The following is a 22,903-nucleotide window of genomic DNA, read 5'->3' as shown; positions in this document are numbered from 1 at the left end:
TCATTTTCAATCCCTGTGATAAGATCCTGGGTCACTAAGTGGAATTGGCAGACAAAGCCTGAAATACTGATAAGATTACTTCCCAGTGCAAAGCAGGGATGGACAGTAATGAGAATTAGCTCAATTTTATAGGCCCACCCCCTCTGGAGGGACTTGGGTAACCCCACTTTACTGTATCCACTTCCCAGTGCAAAGCAGGGATGGACAGTAATGAGAATTAACTCAATTTTATAGGTCCACCTCCTCTGGAGGGACTTGGGTAACCCCACTTTACTGTATCCAATCAGATGTCAAACCCCTGAGGTTAAATTTTCCCTAGCCATTTTTCCTGAAATACCTTTGGGATTTTCCAATCAAGGTGTTTTGCCTCTTAGTCTCTTTCTCCTTCTTAGAGTTAACTAAACTGCTAAATTCTTATGGATTTACCAGGTCAGTCAATGGTATATTCCCACCTCAGGATATATTCCCTTTTTCCTGGTTTATTATGAGTTCCCCTAGGAAACTTGTCTTTTCCATTGTTAATTTCTAAAAACCCTTTTCCTTGCAAACTATATGCTCTTCCAAAACTATTACATATTCACCACTCCTAGTGACTACTTTATTTCTTCATTTTGTCTATAACCTATTCTTATAAACACATCTAACTTTTGCCAAAGAGAAAGACCATTGTGAATTCTTCACATAACTGAACCCCAACATTTATTGCTAATTGCTTTCCCCAATTCTCATTTTATCTCATCATTTGGTACCTACATCAGTCTCATTATTTGATGCTCAAGTCACAAACATCAACTGGATCTGATCAATTCTTAAATTTTGTCATTTCTACTTTTACTTGATAGCCACTTCTCTAACTTTACTACTATCCTGGGTAAAGTCATCATAGACTCTTGCCTACATTGTAAAATTGATTATAAAAAAATTATGATAATAGCCTGCTGGGTGTTCTCTCCCCACTCTAATCCATCTTTAACTGATTTTTCAGGAGTGCACATCTGATCTTACCATCACCACCACCTCATTCCATAAATGTCATTGGCTACCAATTACCACTAGGATCAAATATAAAGTTTTTAATTTGTTTTTTAAAAATCCTTTATTACTGATCCCTGCCTACTTTTCTAGTCTTTGTATATGTAACTATCCTCTTTGCCATTTCTCACATAAAATATTCCATCTCTCCAATCTAAATATTTTCACCATCTATCCCTTTTGCCTAGATTTCTTTTTCATCTCTGCCTCCTAGCTTCCCTACCTTCTTTTAAGTCTCAGCTGAAGTTCCACTTTCTGCAAGAAGCCTTTCTCAGTCCTCTTTGCTCTTAGTGTTTTCCCTCTCAGACAACTCACAATTTATTCTGTATATATCTCATATGTACATGGTCATTTGAATATTGTTTCCTCAATTAGACAGAACTCTTTGAGAGCAGAGGCTGGTTTTCCCTTTTTTCTGATTTTAATAAATGCTACTGACTTTACGGATTACTAATTGCAGCTGAGTTAACTATTTTTTTTTTTTGGAAATGAGAAAAATTTTTGGTGTTTTTCTTGTATTTGCAAGTAGTTTTTATCCTGAATTCAAAAATATATCCAACAAACCATGAATTTCTATTTGAATTATTCCACATCAAGTAATAACAAAGGATGGTTTAATAGAGAAGAGAGGAGAAGTTGGTGAAAAAAGAAACTGAGAAGTCATTAGTTGGCTCACTTTTGCATATTGTATGAAGTCTCAATTTATGTGCTGCATAGAGCATAAAGCTGGAATATTCGTGTATATTAGTCATGCAATGAAATTCAATATTTAGCACACTTCTGTTGGTAGTAATCTTTTTGTAATCATCTTTATTCTTTTTTGTGTTTTGTAATAATCATTATTACTTCTAATTTTGTTTTCTATTTTGAATATATTGGTGAGTAATCTTTGTGTTTTTTAGGTATGTCTATTATCTACATTGCTTTTGATAAAGTATAAGACTTTATATATAAAAGAGGTAATTAAAATAAGGCTTGAGCAGAGAAGTGGGGGGGGGGGAGTCAATAGTGGATAGAGCACTGGAATTGGAGTCAGGAAGACTCATCTTCACGAGTTCAAATTTAACCCCAGAAACTTACTAGCTGAGTGACACTAGGCAAGTCACTTAACCCTGTTCCTTTTCTCTGAAAAGAGCTGGAGAAGGAAGTGGCAAACTACTCCAGTATCTTTGCCAAAAAAAAAAACCCAAATGGGATCATGGATAGTTGGACACAATTAAAATGATTCAGCAACAACAACAAAAACAACAACCATAAAAGGCATGGGCCCCTAAACTTATGCTATATCTCTTCTGGTGGACTACTAACTGGCTAGAAACATGATCTTAATTGATGCCATCTGACATTCCTATGTTTTAGAAAGAACAAAGACCACCAAACAGATTGCAATTTTTGCTTAACAAATTACTGCCAAGTACCTGCATAGTACACAATGGCCAAATCTACCATCTGTTATAAAAACAGATTTACATAATGAAGGAATACCTATATTGAAACCACCAGAAATGTGTAATTTGGATAAGAAAATGATGATTCAGATTGCAAACACAGGGCTCATCAAGACAAAATAGGAGATCAGCAAGACAGCGTTCTCAGATTTGAAGAAATATGTCGTCATGTCTTCATTAAAGCAGACAAAAATTAGCTTTCCAAAGGAAAAATAACAAATAATCAGTAGTATTTATATATTACCTTTACTTTTCCAAGTACTTTTATGAATACTATCTCATTTGGCCCTCACAGTAACTCTGAGAGGTAGGTAGCATTATTATTTCTATTTTATAGATGAGAAAATTGAAGCAAATAGCGGTTATGACTTGTCCATTGTTGCACACCCGATTAGTGTGTCTGATGTCAGATTTGAACTCATATTTTTGTACTTCAGATCTAACACTATAATTGCTGTGCCACCCGAATTCTCTTTTATTTTCTCTTTTAGTTTGGTTTGGTTTTGCTATTGTCTTTTTGAAATTTAAGATTTTCTCTGCATACCGTTTGATACAGCAGTATCTCTATTGGGTCTGTATCCCAAAAAGATCATAAAAAAGGGAAAAGAACCCACATGCACAAAAATGTTTGGAGCAGCCTTTTTTGTAGTGGCAAGGAACTGGATACTGAGTGGATGCCCATCAGTTGGGGAATGGCTTAATAAGTTACAACATATAAATATTGTGGAATATTATTGTTTTATAAGGAATAATCAGCAGGATGATTTCAATGATACTTGGAGAGACTTACATGACCTGATACTGTGCAAAGTGAATAGAACCAAGAAAACACTGTATACAACAAGATTATGTAATAATCAATTCTGATAGATATGGCTCTTTTCAACAATGAAGTGATTCAGGCCAGTTCCAATAGACTTTTGAAAGAGAGAGCCATCTGCATGCAGAGAGAGAACTATAGAAACTGAATGAGGCTCAAAGCAAGTATTTTCACCTCTTTTGTTGATGTTTGCTTGCTTTTTTTCCTCATTTTTTTTCCTTTTTGATCTGATTTTTTTTGTGTGTAGCATGATAAATGTGGAAATATGTATAGGAAAAAAAGGAATTTGAAGGTTTTTTTTTTTATTAAAAGAATCTATTTTGTTTTCTTCCCATCCCCACCCACTAGGTAGTCAGGTGGCAAAGTCGATGAAGCCATGGGCCTCGAATCAAAAAAAAAAAAAAAAACTTGAGCTCAAATCAGGCCTCAACACTAGCTCTGTGACCTTGAGCAAGCTACTTAGCCTTTATTTGCCTCCGGTTCTTTATCTATAAATGAAAACAGTATCTACCTTCCAAAGCTGTGAGGATAGAATGAGATAATAATTGTAAAGTGATTAACACAGTGCACATAGCAAGCACTATGTAAATGTTAGCTATTATTATAAATATAAAGGAAACAAATTTACTGAAACAAATATGCTTACTCCATCAAAACAAATTCATTGTCTGCTCTCAAAAACTATTTGGCTCATTTTGTACCCTGAATCCATTACCTCTCTCTCAGGAGAGAGACAGAATGCTTCCATCATCAGTCCTCTGCAATCATGGAAGGTCATTGCATTGATCATAGTTGATACAGCTTTCAAAGTTGTTTGTTTTTCAGGGTTGTTATAAACAAATTGTTCTTTTAGTTCTGCTCACTCTATGTCAGTTTATACAAATCTTTCCATGTCTCTTTGAAATCATCTATTTCTTCACTTCTTATAGCACAATATTGCATCACCTTAATATGCTGCAATTTATTTAACCGTTCCATAATAATAGGCATCCCCTTGATTTTATTTTTGCCACCATTATGCCTTATCTTAATTCTTCCAAAAATCAAACTAAATCTTTCATTGATATTGTAAAGATATAATCTTCTACAGGAGTATGCCAAAATATGATGATACATGAAAAGACTGAAAACTTTTAAGTATTAAAAGAATCTTGGCATATATTTGAGAATCTGAAAACTAAATGAGGTTAAAAATTGAATATACCAAATATTGCTTCTTCATTTAGCAGATGTAATTGTTAAAAAAATTTTGCTCCCCTAAATTTGTCTTTTTACAGTATCTATGCATGGCTGTCTCTGGCAATAAATGCAAAATGTTTCAACCCTCTTCCAAATAAAAGCCCATAAAATCTTTGAAGATCCCAATTGCATATCCCTTTCATTAGGATTCTCTTCTCCAAGCCAAATATCCACAGTTTCTTCAAGTGACCCATTTGACATGGATCCAAGGTCGCTCACCATCTCAGTTGCCCCTCCTGGAAATGTTTTAAAACTTAACATTGATTTTTCTCAACTATGGAAGTTGCCCAAACTAAACACAATACTTCAGATATGGTTAGACAAGAACAAAGTATAATATTCTCTATTTCTTTATTCCTGTTTGATTTTTGTGAATTTCAATATATCTTAATTGTTATTCTTTTTCTGTCATGATAAAACTGTATGTTGAATACAGATAAATTTGTTTAATTTAAAATTTTAAACTAAAAAAAGTGAAATTCCAGTGAAAACAATGGTTGTCAAAAGCCATGCTTGAAATCAGTTTGTGTGTGTGTGTGTGTGTGTGTGTGTGTGTGTGTGTGTTGTTTATCTATATCCATCAGGATATTTGTGGATATTGATACATAAAAAAATCTTTCACCTGTTTTATGGATGTGAAATGAAACAAAAGACCACTTGTTATTGTTTTTGTTATTATTGTGGTAGTTATCCAATGTCATCTTTGAAGGTTTTATAGGAGAACATGGATAAGAAACCATGGATTAATTGCCTATATATGACATGACAAATCTTTGAATTCATGTCAGATTTAGATAGGGCATAATTCCTGCTCTCAAAGTGGTAGTCCAACTGTTTTATTCCAAATTCATGATATTTCTATCCCCAGAAATAGTGAGAAATACAAAGAACTAGACCAATTAAAATCATAGACAATAACTTTTCCTCTTGGCTATCTTATAAGTAATAAAAGACCACACAAATGTGTATACAGCTACTGTTTCTTTGTCCAAGCATCATTTGCTCTGCTAAACTTTTGATATCCATAGTGCTGTATGATTTATTGTAGGTATTCGTTTTTACACACAATTGTTATAAACTCTCAAATATTTTGACTTTTCCTTTGTATTATTTACCCCTGAAGGTTCCCAGATGCTAAGAGAGAGATAATAGCCTTTCCTGACTTTATATAACTTGGGCAATTTTTAAGTATAGTCGTCATTTTAAGCTGTGTATCTAAAGATGGACATCAAAACTGTGTTTGTGATAATCATTTTCCTTTAAGATCATATCAGATTGCTCAATATCTGTTTCAGGAAATGTTCCTTCATCATCAAAGCAGATAACTGCCTAGAAAAAAAATATACTATCTTCAACTAACTCTGCTATCAGGGAGTGCCAAATGTGCTTGCAGATGAAATTTTTCACACAGGAGAAAGTTAGGTACAGCTGTAACAAATAACCTAACAACTACCACAGAGACTCTAGTCAATTCCCCAAAGTGCACAAGAATCTCATGGGAGCCAGCTAGGTATGTTTATGGAAAGATTGCACTGTCCTGATTGAAAAAACACTGAACAATAAAGAATCTTAGTCCTGCTACTTACTACCTCTGTGTCCTTAGGCAAATTATTTAATCCCTGAGGGTTACAAATTCCCCTCACCTGTAAAATAAAGCTAATTTATGGCTAATGGCCCTTCCAGCCCTAAAAATTGCAATACTATGAAAAGTGTATCAAGTGTGTATGTCTCCGTTTTATGCACATCTCAAAGAAGTTTAAAACACTCTCTACAAAGAAGGATACATAATGAAATTTATATCTAGAATGTCAAAATAGAATGTCATTGAACCACTTTAAATCTCTGTTTAAGAGATTTGTTGATAGTTTTCTGTTTTAAAATTTTGAAAGCCATATTCTATGAAAAAGAACACTCAAATACTCAACTAGATCTGCCATCTCCCCTATTTAGTGATCCTATTAATGATGCAATTTTTACAACATATTCATATTTGCCCATTGCATCACCCTTGTGACAAAGTGCATAGATGTGGAGTTTCCAACATTAACAGGGTACACTCATTTGATACTCATACATTTCTTTCATGACAGCATTTATTTTACTTCAAAACTTGGTAATGGTCTGCTTAACTAGCCATGAGCTTCTCCACTAGGTGATTTTCACTTTAGAGAACAAGGATTTTCATAACACAGCATGTCATACAATAACACTAGGAGAGTTAAGTCACTAAAAGAAAAGCTTTTTTCTCAGTTAGAAGGTTAAAATCATTAGAATAATTTTTCACTTTCCCCATATCAATATAGTCTTTCTCCTCATTCTGCTAAGTTCTGGGCATATCATTGTCCATTTTAAGTGTTGTCCAATATACAAATTTATGTATGTATAATTGTATACATACAAATACACATATACATATATATACACATATCACACTCAGATGAATGACATTGAATATTCATTCAATCACATATCAAACTTTAGTCTATAGATATTCTTCATCCACTTGACTTTTCATGTGTGGATACTTGGATTAAACCCTTGAATGCTTATGGATACTGTCATGATAGCTTGGCAATATTTCAAGTCTTAATGCAACCAGTAAAATCTTTTCTTGAAAACTATTTTAAGTACAGTCATTATTTAAAATAAATATTTATGCAAACCAAATTTGTCAGTTAAAGACATTGTTGAGAGAATCATTATATTTCAATTTCAATTTAAGTAAATTCTATCTACAAAAGGCAAAGAGTTAAAGAACGAACAATTTCATTCTTCCAAAAAGACAAAATGACTAAAAAAACTTCTAAATGAAGAAACAAATAAAAGAGAAAGTAAAGTCTTCTTTTTTCTGCTTCAAGCACATAAAAGGTATGGCAAGAAATCTAGAAGCAGAAAATTAAGAGGAAACTCATTATTTCAAAACCCCAAAAGTAATTTTTTTCAAGTGGGTGAGTAAGACAGAAACAATAACCTCTGGCAATGAAAGAAGATTCAGTTATGGTGATTTATAGACAGGAAAGTAAGTGGATAAGGAGATTTCAAAAACATCATTCTTGCTTTTGTATTGAAATCCAAATATGACAGCATATACAATTGAGAAAATGTATGTATCTTATTAATTAGTTAATAGGTTAGCTATTTTGTGTAGAATTTATTTTTGTAACTTCCTTATTCTACTCAAATTGTGCCTAAATCATCACCTCCACAGCTTATTAGTGATTAACAAAGAAATAAAGGAATAGACAGTGCCATACTGAATTTTGAGTACAAATATTAAGTACAAATCAGTAGTAAGTAATTATGAGATATAATTAAGTAGTTAGAATATGCAAGTTCCATTATAGACCTCTTCAATATCTCCTCTTAGAAGATATATAGGAAAAAATTAATACTAGAAAAGGAAATCACCCCATATAATAGTAAATCTTTGCCAAAAAAATTGCCTATTCTACTCCTTAAGTTTGAGAAGAATTATTGAATTTTAGGGATTTGTGACATTTTTATCAGTAGTTGAATTTGCAATTTTATATATGAACATGCATTTGCTATTGAGAGAGAAAAATTGTTATTTGTCCTTCATTTTCAAAAAGGACTGATGACTTTATGGAATGATGTCTTGACTTATAGCTGAATTGAAGAAAAGGATTTAAGTGCTCCTCAGCACTTATTTCAGCTATCTTCATGGCTACTGGAACAAGTTGTTTTCATCTGTGTATCCCACGAGGAGAAATCTTCACATGCTTGGGATAGACATCCCCATAATTCATCTAATAGGTTTGGGACCTACTGGTTATCCTCAATTGGAGTGAGTCTGTCAAGGCTTTTATCAGGGTTTGGCTGCTGCACATGCTATATAGTTGGACACCAAAGATTAAAGTCAGGGGAGCAGTGATCATGATTTGTGCTGAATCAGACCACTTTATTGGCAGTGAAGGTTTTCTGGTTTCCAGCCTAAGCTATACTAACATTATGAAATAGCCCAAAACTCAACACCCCCAAAAAGTAACAGTAAACCTAGAAAACACATGCTTTGTGCAGATAGTCCCCCCAGAAACATGAAGAACCAACCCTCATATAAAGCCAGAACTCAGGAATAAGGAGAGAAAATTAAGCCCTCTTCCACACCAAAAAGGATCACATTATTTAAAGCTATTGTGTTGAAAGGGATTGACATTGTAGTGATCTATGTATTCAAAGAATTGCCATATGGAAACTCAACATATAAATCTGGGAGAAGAAAATGACTACAAAAAAATCTACAAACAATGCTTTAAAGAAAACTTTCTAAAGGCATATACAACAATTCCCTGCCTTATAATAAAGATTTCTGCAGTTATATTTTGGATGTATTGGAAAAGAAAAAAAATGAAATCTGGGAAATCAAAAATTAGGACATAATGATAGTTTAGGAAAAGTTGATCTTTTCTTGAGTAAAAGCCATGTGAATGAGGAGAATGACATGTGGAAGTATTGATATGTAAAATTCTCTTTTGGAAGTAAAACTGGAACATTTGCTTGGATGCCAGAACATGAGGGAGAGGGAAGAGACAATAATGATACTTACGTTGTCTGGAAAGATAGTGATATCATCAATAGAAATAAATAAATTTGTAAGAAGAAAGGAATAAAGGAGGAAAAATGATGAGTTCTGTTTTGAACATGCTGAGTTTGAGAAGCAGAACATCTAGGAAAAATTGTTCAAGAGATTGTCATATTAAAAATATAGGGCTAGATTTCAATAGACCTTAAGGCTAGATATAGATTGAAGATATAATGATTAAATCCATGGGAATTGGGGAGATAATCAAGTAAAAGAACATAAAGAAAAAGAGGAAAGCCAAGAACAGAGTCTAAAAAGGCATACACATTTTATCAGTCAACAAGCATTAATCAAGAACCTATGTGCAAAGCATATGCTGATTTGAGGGAATAAAGTAGATGATGAGTCAATAAGCATTTAACGTTTGCTGTGTATCAGCCAATGTACTAAATGTAGAAAATATACACACAAGGAAAAAGAAAGAATATTTCTATCTCCAAGGAACCTACATTGTAAGGAGCAAGATAAAGCAGAAAAGGAATTTGAAAAGGGGACATAGGTACTCAGCACAAGGCCATCTTAGGGAAATCTAGAAGAATATGTTCTGGTGAGAAATGAAGAAGATGGAATGATCATAGAGCAAATGAAAATCAACAGAAAATAGGAGCAGTGTGGTACACTGAAAAAAATTTCCATATGGAGTCTGAAAACTTGGGCTTAAATCCCAGCACAATTACTTATTGTGTGAAATTTAAAAGGAAAGAAATACATTTTCAGACAAAGCCAATGTAGGATTTTCTTTCTTTCTTTTTTCTTGATTATGTATAATTTGCAAAAATTTTTGTTAAGATTTTTGCATGTGTTTTTATATATGGATAAGATAGTTTGGAGAGAGAGGTAAGCAAACAATAGAGATTTGAAAAAGAAAAGAAATAAAAGAAGGTCATTGAAGCACTTTTTAAGAAAAGATGCATAGAAATGAATAAATTGAAGGCCAGAAGGAAACAGAAATACACAGCATGTTTTTGAAAGTTGCAGGTTGAATTTATATACTAAAAAATAAAAGCAAAATGAAAATAAGAAATTCATATTTTCATCCTTTGCAAAATATTGTTCATACAATAATTATTAATAAATTATTTTACATTCATTTATTCATTGATGATAAATGAAAAAAAAATAAGTAGTACTTAGTTTCTAGAAGGAAAGTTATCTGAAATGACAAATCCCAAAGAACTTGGAGAACAAACGAATGGATCCAAGATTCAAAGTGGAATGAGATCCTGGAATACCTATATCAGAGACAGGGATGGATGAAAAAATATCTGAGAGTGGGCATCCAAAATCTTATAGAGGCTAGACAATGGGAATATGGTTGAAAGATGAAAGGTCCATAATTCCCCTTCATGAAAGGGTGCTGGTCCCCCATTCATCTGCTCATTGGATGGCTGGAATTAGACTACATTGTGGGTGAGGAGCTGCTTCTATATGAGAATTGGTTTAAAAGCTGAGGATCTTAATCCCAAGAAAGAATATATGCAAGAGAGACACACTAAAGGGATGGGGATATTGCTAGAGATATTTACATTGAGAGAGATTAAGGGAACTCTTGAAGTGAAAGGGACTGAGAAAAGGTGACAGGAAATACCTTAAATAGAAATATAGATATGTATTTGGGAGATATGCTATAAAGAAGATTCTCAGTTGATTAGATGACCCATAAAGAAAACTTGAACTTTAACTGGATGGTGAGATTGACATTGTAGTGATCTATGTATTCAAAGAATTGCCATATGGAAAAAGTCATGTTTGTTTTTCTTTTTCTCCTAAGGAAAAAATTGAAATTAATGAGTGAATGCATAAAAAAGTGATTTAGGACAAATGTGAGGAAAAATTCCCAAATAATTGACCTTTCCAAAGGTGAAATTGGCTTTTTTAGGAAGTAGCAAAATGCTCTGCATGGGAGAGTTCATAAACACACTGGAAGAGAATTTGTCAGCAATTTTGCTGAAAATTTTCTTGGTTAATTATATAGGAGCATAGTATTAGACTCAGAAGGAATCCCGAAGGATGTGGAGTATATTCTGGTTGTTTTACAGAGAAGGAAATTGAGGTTAGAGATTTTAAATGTCACATACAAGGTTATCCAGATTATATCTGAGGCAAGTTTTGAATTTAGGACTTCCTGATTCTAATCCAATATCATTGTAAATAGCCTTAATAGGCATGTCTTTCATTGCTTTTAACTTCTAAGATTAGTTTTCTCTTACTTAAAATTAAATAAAGTAAAATTAAGGGATTGAACTAGATGATCTTTGTGGCCCTTTCCAACATTCCAGCTTTAGAGCTATGATCAGAACAAGGACTGGTTAGACTTGATTTCATTACCATTAAAGATACTTAGGCAGGAAAACTTCCTTTAGCAATACAGTTCAACACCTTCTCCATAGCTTATAGTCTTAGAGAATTTTCCAGAGAAATTAGGTGATTTGCCCAGAGTCATACTGTTAGAAGTGGTACTTGAATCCAGATCTTTCTGATCTCAAGGCCAAATCTTTATTCATGACACAATGGTATAACTATGATTCTATGATATCATAGATCTTTAACCCTGTTTGCTTCAGACTTAAAGAGAGTCACAAAGAGTCAAATACAACTAAAAATTAACTGAACAACATGATTTTATATATTGGAAAGTGGGATTTCTTAGTTCTAACAAATTTGTCAAAATCTGAACTTTTGGAACATTCAAAACATGGAAACCATATATGAAAATCTGGGTTTCTTAAGAAAAGAACTCTAACCAAAAAGATTATTCATTTTACAAAAAATATTTTTCATAGTCTTCCTTTAAATAGCAAAATACTTTCACATAGGATCTGCCCAATAGATATGAATGAATGAAAATGGATGAACAAAAATTAATTTAAAACTAATTTTACATGGAATTATCAGCATTGTATATAGTGAGGTATACTTGTATGGAAGAAGCCAAACTTGGATTTCCCTTCAAAGCCCATCAGGATAAAAAGATAAACAATCAGGTCTGTTTGGCAAAGGTTAGTTGATCTATAAACTATTCACGTTTAAAGTTAGCCCTGAGGATACCTAACAATATGACATAAATTCTCCCAACTTACACAGTTTCAGGGGATGAATAGCATAAGCTCTCAAACCAGGCATTTCTGACTCCAGAGATTATAATTATAATATATTGCAAGTTCTCACTGCAATGTTCATCTTTGTAGATATATAGGCGAGGGAGGGGGGGGGGAGAATGAGGAAGGGGAAGAGAAGCTACAGGAGCAAAGTCCTCTCAGCCATTACAGTAATGCTTATATTTCTCCTACCTAAAGAGATATAGGGAAAATAGAAAGCAATGAAAATATACTCTATTTAGAACAGACAATAGTAGGCATAAGGCAATCACTAAAGTAAGGACCAATCCTCAGATCTTATGCCATGAAATATTGAAACCAGCATCTAAATTGGATCTCACAGTTTTGCAAAATTTGCTCTCATAGAGAAACTGCATCTCTCACAAGCATACAGACACATTGGTCAATAGATACACAAAAAGCTCAATGAGGTAAAAGTGAATAATCAGATTTTTTAGTATTCAATGGGTAGTGTCCAGTAAACACGCTTCTTTGCCAGTGGTTCTAAAGAACAAATCTGTAAGCTCTTTTCAATAGATCAGGATAGAATCTGGTCATTAGCTCCTTTTGCCTTCAATTCTCCAGTGAGTATTAACAGCTTCAGTGTTTTCTCTCTCTCTGCACGTAGCCTTCAGACTGCCATTGCTGAAGAGGAAGGTTTATAAACAGTAACTCACATTTTTACAGCACTTTAAGATTTACAAAGTACTTTCCTCACAGCAACACAGAGGTAGAGAGTATAAGTGTTATTATACACATTCCATTTTACAGATGAAGAAGCTGAGGCTTAAAAAATTTTAAGTTTTTGCCATATGTTGGCCTGTTTTGGAAAATATTCTCCATCATCCTGCTCCCAACTTTTTCAATTCTTTCTAAAAGGGTAGATTTCTAGAGCGGGAATGATGGAAATGTTGGTGTTCTAAAATAAAATATATCAATAAAATCTTATTTTTAAAAAAATCTATTGAGATAATAATGTATTGCAATGGAACCAAGATGACAGAGAGCAGACACAACTTTCTGTGACTTCCTCTGACCTTCTCTCAAATCAACAGAGTAAGCCTCTAAACTGGTCGTGGAGTCACAGAACCCACAAATACTTGGAGTACAATACATATATAGAAGATACCTTAAAAGAACTTCAGAACAGGTCTGTTTCAAACAGAGTCCAGACCATAGGGCAGGGAGCCTGGGGCAAGGAGCTCAAGTGGGAGTCAGAGCATTGCCATTTCCAAGCACCTGTGAATCTTCTGAGCCTCTTAGGCTACTCTGTCTTGGCTGCAAGCAGGTGATTTGGCAGATTGGCTACAAAAGGCACATTGTAAACCACAGAGCCCCAGAAGAACATGGGACCTAGCTGCAATTACCCAGCACCGGAAGTCAATCAGTAGAACTGCCCCAGGGTAAACTAAAGCCACTGTCACTCATTTGCCTTAAGAGCAGAACTCAAGCCTTAAAAAAATATCAAAAAAAAAAAAAAAAAAAACCTCTCATCATACATGACTTTTATGGAGAGAGAAGAATAGACATCAAATCCTGAGGTTCCTAAACACAAATCAATTCCAGAAGAAGCCCCAAAGAGAGACATGAGTTGGTCCCCATTTCACAAGGCTTTCTTGGAAGCTTGCACAAAGGATCTTAAAAGAGAGTTAGAAAGAAAATGGGGAAAGGAGATGAGATCTTCGCAAGAAGGGATGGGAAAAGCATAAAACTCTCTACAAAATAGATTTGATGAAATGGAAAAAAGCATATAACTTCTTACACAAAGATATGAAAAAGATACCAATTCACTGAAAGACAGAATTTGTGAAATGGAAAAAAAAAATGCAATGAACAAAGCAATCCAATTGGCTAAATACAAAAGAATCTAAAAAGGTAACTGAAGAAAATACACTAAAAATTAGAACTGAACAAATAGAAGTGAATGACTCAATAAGACTTCAAGAATCAGTCAAACAAAACCCCAAAAAATGAAAACATAGAAGAAAATGTGAAATACTACCTAGGAAAAACAACTGACCTGGAAAATAGATCTAGGTGAGACAATCTAAGGATTATTGCACTTCCTGAAAGCCATGATGAAAAAAAAAAGAATCTAGATATTATATTTCAGGAAATCATAAAGGAAAACTGGCCTGATGTTTTAGAATCATAAGGTAAAATAGCCATTGAAAGAATTCATTGATCACCTCCTGAAAGAGACCCCAAACTTAAAACTCCAAGGAATATTGTGGATAAATTTCAGAGCTATCGCACCAAGGAAAAGATATTGCTAGCAGCCAGAAAGATAATGTATTAAATAACACTTTACAAACTTTCAAGTGATATTTAAATGTCAATTATTATTAAATTTCATCATGAAAGTTCAAAAGTTACCTCTACCATGAGGTCTTCCCTAAATCCCACTTCCATCCCACTCCACTCCCTAGAGAGATATTAGTATCATTTCAAGAAATAAAAAGAGCTTTTCCAGGTGAATAAAAGCTGTATGGCTCTGATTTGTAGATAACTTTTGTATCACAAGCACAAATTCAAATCATGTTATTTCTTTTTTTTTTAATTTTTTTTTTATTTAATAGCCTTTTATTTACAGGATATATACATGGGTAACTTTACAGCATTAACAATTGCCAAACCTCTTGTTCCAATTTTTCACCTCTTACCCCCCCCCCTCCCCTAGATGGTAAAATGACCAGTAGATGTTAAATATATTAAAATATAAATTAGATACACAATAAGTATACATGACCAAAACGTTATTTTGCTGCAAAAGAATCAGACTCTGAAATATTGTACAATTAGCTTGTGAAGGAAATCAAAATGCAGGTGTGCATAAATATAGGGATTGGGAATTCAATGTAATGGTTTTAGTCATCTCCAGAGTTCTTTCTCATGGCGTAGCTGGTTCAGTTCATTACTGCTCCATTGGAAATGATTTGGCTGATCTCCTTGCTGAGGATGGCCAGGTCCATCAGAACTGGTCATCATATAGTATTGTTGTTGTAAATTGCTTGAATAGTCCCATTTCAGAAAAAGAAATAGAACAGGCAATTAAACAACTCCCTAAGAAAAAATCCCCAGGACCAGATGGATTTACATGTGAATTTTACCAAACATTTAAAGAACAATTGGCCCCAATGCTATATAAATTATTTGATAAAATAGGGAATGAAGGAGTCCTACCAAATTCCTTCTATGACACAGACATGGTACTGATATCTAAAACCAGGTAGGCTGAAAACAGAGAAAGAAAATTATAGACCAATCTCCCTAATGATATTGAGCTAAAATCTTAAATAAGATATTAGCAAAAGACTACAGAAAATCATCCCAAGATAATACACTATGATCAAGTAGGATTTATATCAGGAATGCAGGGTGGTTCAATATTAGGAAAACTATCAATATAATTGGCCATGTTAATAACCAAATTAACAAACCATATGATCATCTCAATAGATGCAGAAAAAGCATTTGATAAATCCAACATCCATTCCTATTAAAAACACTTGAGAGTATAGGAATAAATGGACTTTTCCTTAAAATAATCAGCAGCATCTATTCAAAACCATCAGTAAGCATCATATGTAATGGAGACAAACTGCAACCATTCCCAATAAGATATGGAGTGAAACAAGGTTGCCCACTATCACCTTTACTATTTATTATTGTATTAGAAACGCTAGCTATAGAAATAAGAGCTGAGAAAGAGATTAAAGGAATAAGAATAGGCAATGAGGAAACCAAATTATCACTCTTTGCCGATGACATGATGGTATACTTAGAGAACCCCAGAGATTCTGCTAAAAGTTATTAGAAATAATCCACAACTTTAGCAAAGTTGCTGGTTATAAAATAAACCCACATAAGTCATCAGCATTCTTATATATCACTAACAAAATCCAACAGTCAGAGTTAAAAGAGAAATTCCATTTAAAGTAACTACTGATAATATAAAATATTTAGAATCTATCTGCCAAGGGAAAATCAGAAACTTTATGAGCAAAATTACAGACCACTTTTCACACAAATTAAGTCTGATCTAACCAATTGAAAATATTAAATGCTCTTGGATAGGGCGAGCAAATATAATAAAGATGACAATATTACCTAAACTAATCTATTTATTTAGTGCTATACCAACTGAGTCCCAAAAACTATTTTAATGACCTAGAAAAATAAAACAAAGTTCATATGGAAAACAAAAGGTCAAGAATTTCAAGGAATTAATGAAAAAATCAAATGAAGGTGGCTTAGTGTACCAGATCTAAAAATTATATATAGAGCAGCAGTTACCAAACTATTTGGTATTAAGGAATAGATTAGTCGATCAGTGGAATAGATTAGGTTCAAGGGATAAAACAGTCAACAAATATAGCAACTAGTCTTGACAAACCCAAAGACCCCAGCTTTTGGGATAAGAACTTACTGTTTGATAAAAATTGCTGGGAAAATTGGAAACTAATATGGCAGAAACTAGGCATTGATCCAAACTTAACACTGTACACCAAGATAAGGTCAAATGGGTTCATGACCTAGACATAAAGAATGAAATTATTAATAAATTAGAGGAACACAGGATAGTTTACCTCTCAGACCTGTGGAAGGGAAGGTCTTATGACCAAAGAGAACTAGAGATCATTACTGATCACAAATAGAAAATTTCGATTATACAAACTGAAAAGTTTTGTACAAACAAAACTAATGCAGACAAGATAAGAAGGGAAGCAATAAACTGGAAAAATATTTTTACAGTCAAAGGTTCTGATAAAGACCTCATTTTCAAAATATAGAGAATTAATCTAATTTATAAAAATGAAGCCATTCTCCAATTGAAAAATGGTCAAAGGATATGAACAGACAATTCTCAGATGAAGAAATTGAACTATTTCTAGTCATATGAAAAGATGCTCCAAGTCATTATTAATCAGAGAAATGCAAATTAAGACAACTCTAAGATACTACACACACCTGTCGATTGGCTAAGATGACAGGAAAAATAATGATGATTGTTGAGGGGATGCGGGAAAACTGTCATTGATGCATTGTTGGTGGAGTTGTGAACGAATCCAACCATTTTGAGAGAGTTTGAACTATGCTCAAAAAGTTATCAATCAGCATACCTCTTGATCCAGAGTGTACTACTGGGATTATATCCCAAAGAGATTATAAAGAAGGGAAGGGACCTGTATGTGCACGAATGTTTGTGGCAAGCCCTTTTGTAGTGGAAAACTGAAACTGAATGGATGTCCATCAGTTGAGAATGGCTGAATAAATTGTGGTATATGAATATTATGGAATATTACTGTTCTGTAAGAAATGACCAACAGGATAATTTCAGAAAGGCCTGGAGAGACTTACACGAACTGATGCTGAGTGAAATGAGCAGGACCAGGAGATCATTATATACTTCAACAACAATGTTATTTCTTTTGTTACCCTTGAGTAGAGTGATGGATCTAGAATGAATCAACAAACATTTATCAGGTTCCTACTATCTGCCAGCCATTGGCCACAGACACTTATTTTCTATGTAATCTTGAGAAGGTCACTTAACCTTTGCTTGCTTCAGTTTCCTTATCTGTTAAACAGAGACCATAGCTTTACCTCTCAGGGTTTTTATGTAGATAAAGGCATGTTTGTTAAGAGCTTTGCAAACCTTAGTATGCTATATAAAGGCTATTATTATTATAATTATTATATGAATGGTATTATAATTGTCATTATTGCAAAACGCTGAAAATAACATTTTCTTAATTTATAAGTATTATTCGTAGTATCAATAAGAGGCCATAAAGACAGAAATAATAAATGTAATGCTATAAGTCAGAAATAGAGAGGAGATACTTGATTGAAGATTTGCAGAATGCTAAGTGGATTGCTGGATTTTTATTTAGGCAAAAAAGATAACAAACCAGACTAAATGCAGGTAAGAAGTGAAACCTTGCTTGTAAATAATCTTATGTAAATGGTAAAATAAAAATTAGTTGAAAGAACTGGAAATGTTCAGCTTTAAAAGGACTCAAAGAGAATAAGAGTTTTTCAAGTATTTGAAGAATTGTCACAAGGAGGAGGGATTAAACTTTTTCTTTTTTCAAAGAGGAAATCAGATATCTCAAGAGTTGGTGCATTCCCAACCCTTGTAATCAGAAGCTTGATGACCACTTATCTTATAGTCAGGGTCTTGAGTATATAGATAGGACAAAATGATCCCTAACACTCCTTCCAACTTTAAAATTTTGTGATCTGTGGCCAAGACAATCACTCTTCTCTCAACTCAATTAGAATTAGGGAAATAGGTTAACAATCCATAGGAAATCTCTATAATTTGCTTTGTTACACTCAGCTGGGATCCTCATTATTCGGAGGAAAGAGCATCTACGATTTCATTTATATAGAAAATTCAATCAATCAAAAAGCATTTATTAAATACCTATTACAGTCCAGGGTATTGTTGTTCAGTAATTTTAGTCATGATCAACTCTTTATGACCCCATTTGAGGTTTTCTTAGAAAAGGATATTAGAAGAATTTGTAAACTCTGAGTACAAAAAGAAAATAATAGCAAAACTTCTATCTAAACATCACAGAACTGTGAGACTTGCTCTGCAACTTATATACTTAGCATAAATATTTTTTACCTTGGGGTCCTTGAATTTTTTAATATGGTGATTGAACTTTTAATATAAGGGGTTTCACCAGATTTAAAATCCTATGCATTTTATTTTATTTTATTTTATTCATTTAAGATATTACTCTGAGAAGGAATTTATAGATTTCACTATATGGTCAAAAATGGAAACATTCATTCCAAAAGGTTAAGAATGCTTATCTTAGAAAGTTATCCAAGGCACTGAGAAGCTAATGTCATATCACAGTAATAAAGCTAGTATGCATCAGAAGTTGAATTTGAACCCATTAACTCAGACTCTCTATCCCTTATGCCACATTGCCCCCCTATAATTTACCTATTTTCTTTCTGCAGTCCTTTCAAGGAAAGTTTATAGCTGTCACCATGGAGCTTAGAATGGACACCATTTCCTTTTTCTTGTTTTTTTTTCCTCCCTTTGGGCTTCTCTGTATTAGAAATAAACCCCATATTTCCATAATTGCACTGAAAAGATCATTGTTTCCCTTATACTCTTAAAACAGTTTCATCATGCTATAGCCTCTCAGTTCTATAATTTCAAAGAAAAGATAGATTTTAACCTAATAAGAGCTTCTGTTGAATAGCTTGGCAACCTATTGGCACAGATTCATGGAAACTTGGGCACTGAGCAACTTAACCAATGAAGGTATGTATTTAGTGGGAATTATTGTTATTATTAACCTTTATAATGACATAAAAATAAACTTAATAACCTGGTGGTTAGTATGCTCCTAAGCTCACTTCAGTGGACTGAAAGAAGGTAGGGGTTAGGGGAATAGAGCTTTTGAGAAAATCTATGCAGCTGAACAAAGCCCACAGCTATGGGCAATGTCAAAATGGAAGGCTGATTTTATTTTGATCAATAAATCTAGATAACACAAGGAATTACCATCTTCAAATACTGCAGCTTTTTTTAATCCATTTTGAAGGAATATGTCTTGTGAAATCTTCCTTTATTTCATAAAACAAGAAAGCAGCCCCCCTTCGCCTGCATTTTTATAATCTAAACCTATCTAAAAATCAATCTTTCGGTATGGCAAATACATTGTAAATCATAAAGCTATGTGTACACTAAAGCGAGTGACATGGTTAATTTTAACAGTTTTTTAAAAATATGTCAGGGTTAAGATAATACCAAGGAGATGAAAATTTCTTACCCAGCATGCCAGATCAGCATAGTTTTCAGTTTGAGATTATAGCGCATTGACTAATATGTCATCAGGCTCATACAGTATTTATAGTCAATATGCTCATGAAATTAAAAGCATTCAATCTTGGGGAGGTCAGAGATGTGAATTACTTAAACAGGAGAACTGAAAATCTTTCAGTTGTGATAAATATAACTTTAATAGATTTGTTGGTTTCTTTTCCAAGGTAACCAATATCTTGATTTAAAGGTGAAAGCTCAATGAAACTTCTTTTTCCCCTGACAACAATACTTCCCTCAAAACTCAAAGCCTGCCCCTCCTCCCTCTTTCCTTGGGGAAAGAAGAGATTTTTTGGGGGGAAATCAATTGGCCTAGTCTTTACTCTCCATTGCCTCATACAGATCAAGAGATCATGGGTCTAAATCTGGTAGGCATCTCAGAGGCCATTTAATCTAATACCCCCTCAAATTACCAGCCCAGGGATAGTAAGTGATTTTCCCAATGTCACCTTGGTAGCAAAAATTGGGTCATAGCTAGAATATGACATTATTTAACAACCAAATTGGCTATAATATACATGAACTCTATGGTTAGGCTTTGATTGTATATATCATAAGAACTTTGTCCCATTACCTACCAAGCTGTATTGGGTTTTTCATGAAAATTCATTTCTTAGCTCTCCAAATATCTTTTCTCACCTGCCTTTATTCCTTTGGATTTTATTATCATTATTGTATTCCTCCAGAATCTCATCATCCCATAAGATCATGTCAACCTTGATGCTTACACTTTCTCAATACTCCCTGCCCCTGCCCCTTTCCTCTCTGATTAGAAAGGGTAGAGAATAAACAATGAAGAGTTCCTCTCAGATCCTCCATTTAAGAAAGGGTCCCAGGGCAATCATCTCATCATTAACCACCTATGATGGATGGTATTAAATTTCAACAAATTGATCAATATCTCTTCTCCCCTTCATGTACCACCTATACCAGGGGTCTTCTAATTTCACTACAGCCATATCTCATTACTTACTGTATGAGCACAAATTCCTTACCTTCTACTTCTTCCATCTCCCCATTCCTACTAATCCATTCTTCATCATGACATTTAACTACCTGACTCCATTTCTCCTATCCCAAATATATACATTTGGATTCAAATCCTAGCTATATCATAGTTAATGAATAGCTACTAAACATTTGTGAATACATTAGATTGCCTTATGAAGGAAGAGACTGTCTAGCATACCATCTCTCTCAGTGCCTAGAAATGTTTTACAAATAGCCAATGCTAAATAGTGGAAATTGAGTGAATGAATTAATTTCATTTACCCCTAGATACTATGGAATCACCACGGCCCTAAACATCTCTTACACCCTTGACTTCACACTGTTTCTACTTTATTAATCCTAAGCCCTATTTGCTCTCTTTCTGTTCTTGTCATTTCAAGCATGTGTAGAGAAAACTGTGAAATAATGCTGTTTAGGTTCACTACACAGTCACAGACTCTCTGAGATGGAAAGAACTCAGAAGCTATCTAGTTTGATCCATATTTGAACAAGAATCTTCTCTAGAACACTCCCAAAAAGTGATTCTAACAGCTAAAAGGTTAATGCTGCCTGATTACCCTTTTGTTAATGTCTGGTTTATTCCATACTGCATTCTCCAGAGTGACTATGGTAGACTTTTTCTACTCTTCTCAAGTCCCCAACCATGAAAGCTATATGATATAATACCCTGGCTCTGTCAATAGTTCTATTACTATGGAGGAAGAAGATGGAGTAGGTATTCATTCAAGTTTTCTGGGCCCAAGTTTCCTCTATTATAAAAGAAAGGTGAAAATAATTCCACTATGTATTTCATGAGTTTATGAGAAAATAATTTTGTAAATTTTAAAGTTGCAAATATGAGTTTTTATTGTCATTCATAATTGACCTCATTTCCTATTTCACTAAAGATCAAAGCTGAGATGATGGCATATTTTAAAATCAGCCGGAGTCAGGAATTCAGGTTAGGGTAAAATTGTCAATCTTTATCCTTAGCAGAGATGAAGAAAGATCAGAGGTAGAAGGGAATCGGCAATAGCAATGTCAGCAGCTGAGTCAAGAAGCTAGCTAGACCAGAAGCCACAAGCCCAGCAGCCACCAGAATGGAACTAGCCCGCAATCTCTCCCAGCCTCTCTTCCTGTCTTGCTACCTCCACCCACCAAAATCGTCATTTCATATACAACACATCAGGACTTGCACAGAGAGTGGGCAGGGGCCATTCTTTATCCAAGCATGTATATTAATAGAATATAGTCCAATTACTAGTGCTTGGGACCTCAGTGCATCAACTCAAGCCTCAACCCATTACACAAAGCTATTCTACATGAGCTCCCTAAATTTGTCTTTATCAGTTTTAACATGTTTTTATATATGCACTTATTTTTCCTTTCTTCTTCTTTTTTTAATCACAATGATGAAGACAAAGCAGTCAAACTGTAGGGTCAAGAAGACAGAAATTTAGTTCAACAGCTATAAACCAAAAATGTTGCTCTCAAGCTGGACCTATCTAGGATGAATCAAAGCTTCTCTGTTACTATTTCTAAGTAGATATATTATATCACTATTGTACCACTGGTGGTTGTTTTAAGTATAGGAAAAAAGTAAGTCAAATAGAGCTTCACAACAAAGCAATAGATCTTTTCCAGTCTAATATTCCTCAATAGCTTTTCTTTTTCATTCAAATCATGTTAATAAGACTCTTGAGTTCTTGGGCACAAAGATTACTGATAGTTTTTAGCAGTAATACAACTGTTTATGAGATCAGATAGCGCTGTCTCATCAATTATACCCTTTTGCTCAAAAAGGCCTTATTAGAGATTGCA

The sequence above is a fragment of the Sarcophilus harrisii genome, chromosome 5 (genome assembly GCF_902635505.1).
Source record: "Sarcophilus harrisii chromosome 5, mSarHar1.11, whole genome shotgun sequence".
Classification (NCBI taxonomy): Eukaryota; Metazoa; Chordata; class Mammalia; order Dasyuromorphia; family Dasyuridae; genus Sarcophilus; species Sarcophilus harrisii.
The sequence above is the reverse complement of the archived record's forward strand: the minus strand, read 5'-3'. Positions refer to the sequence as shown.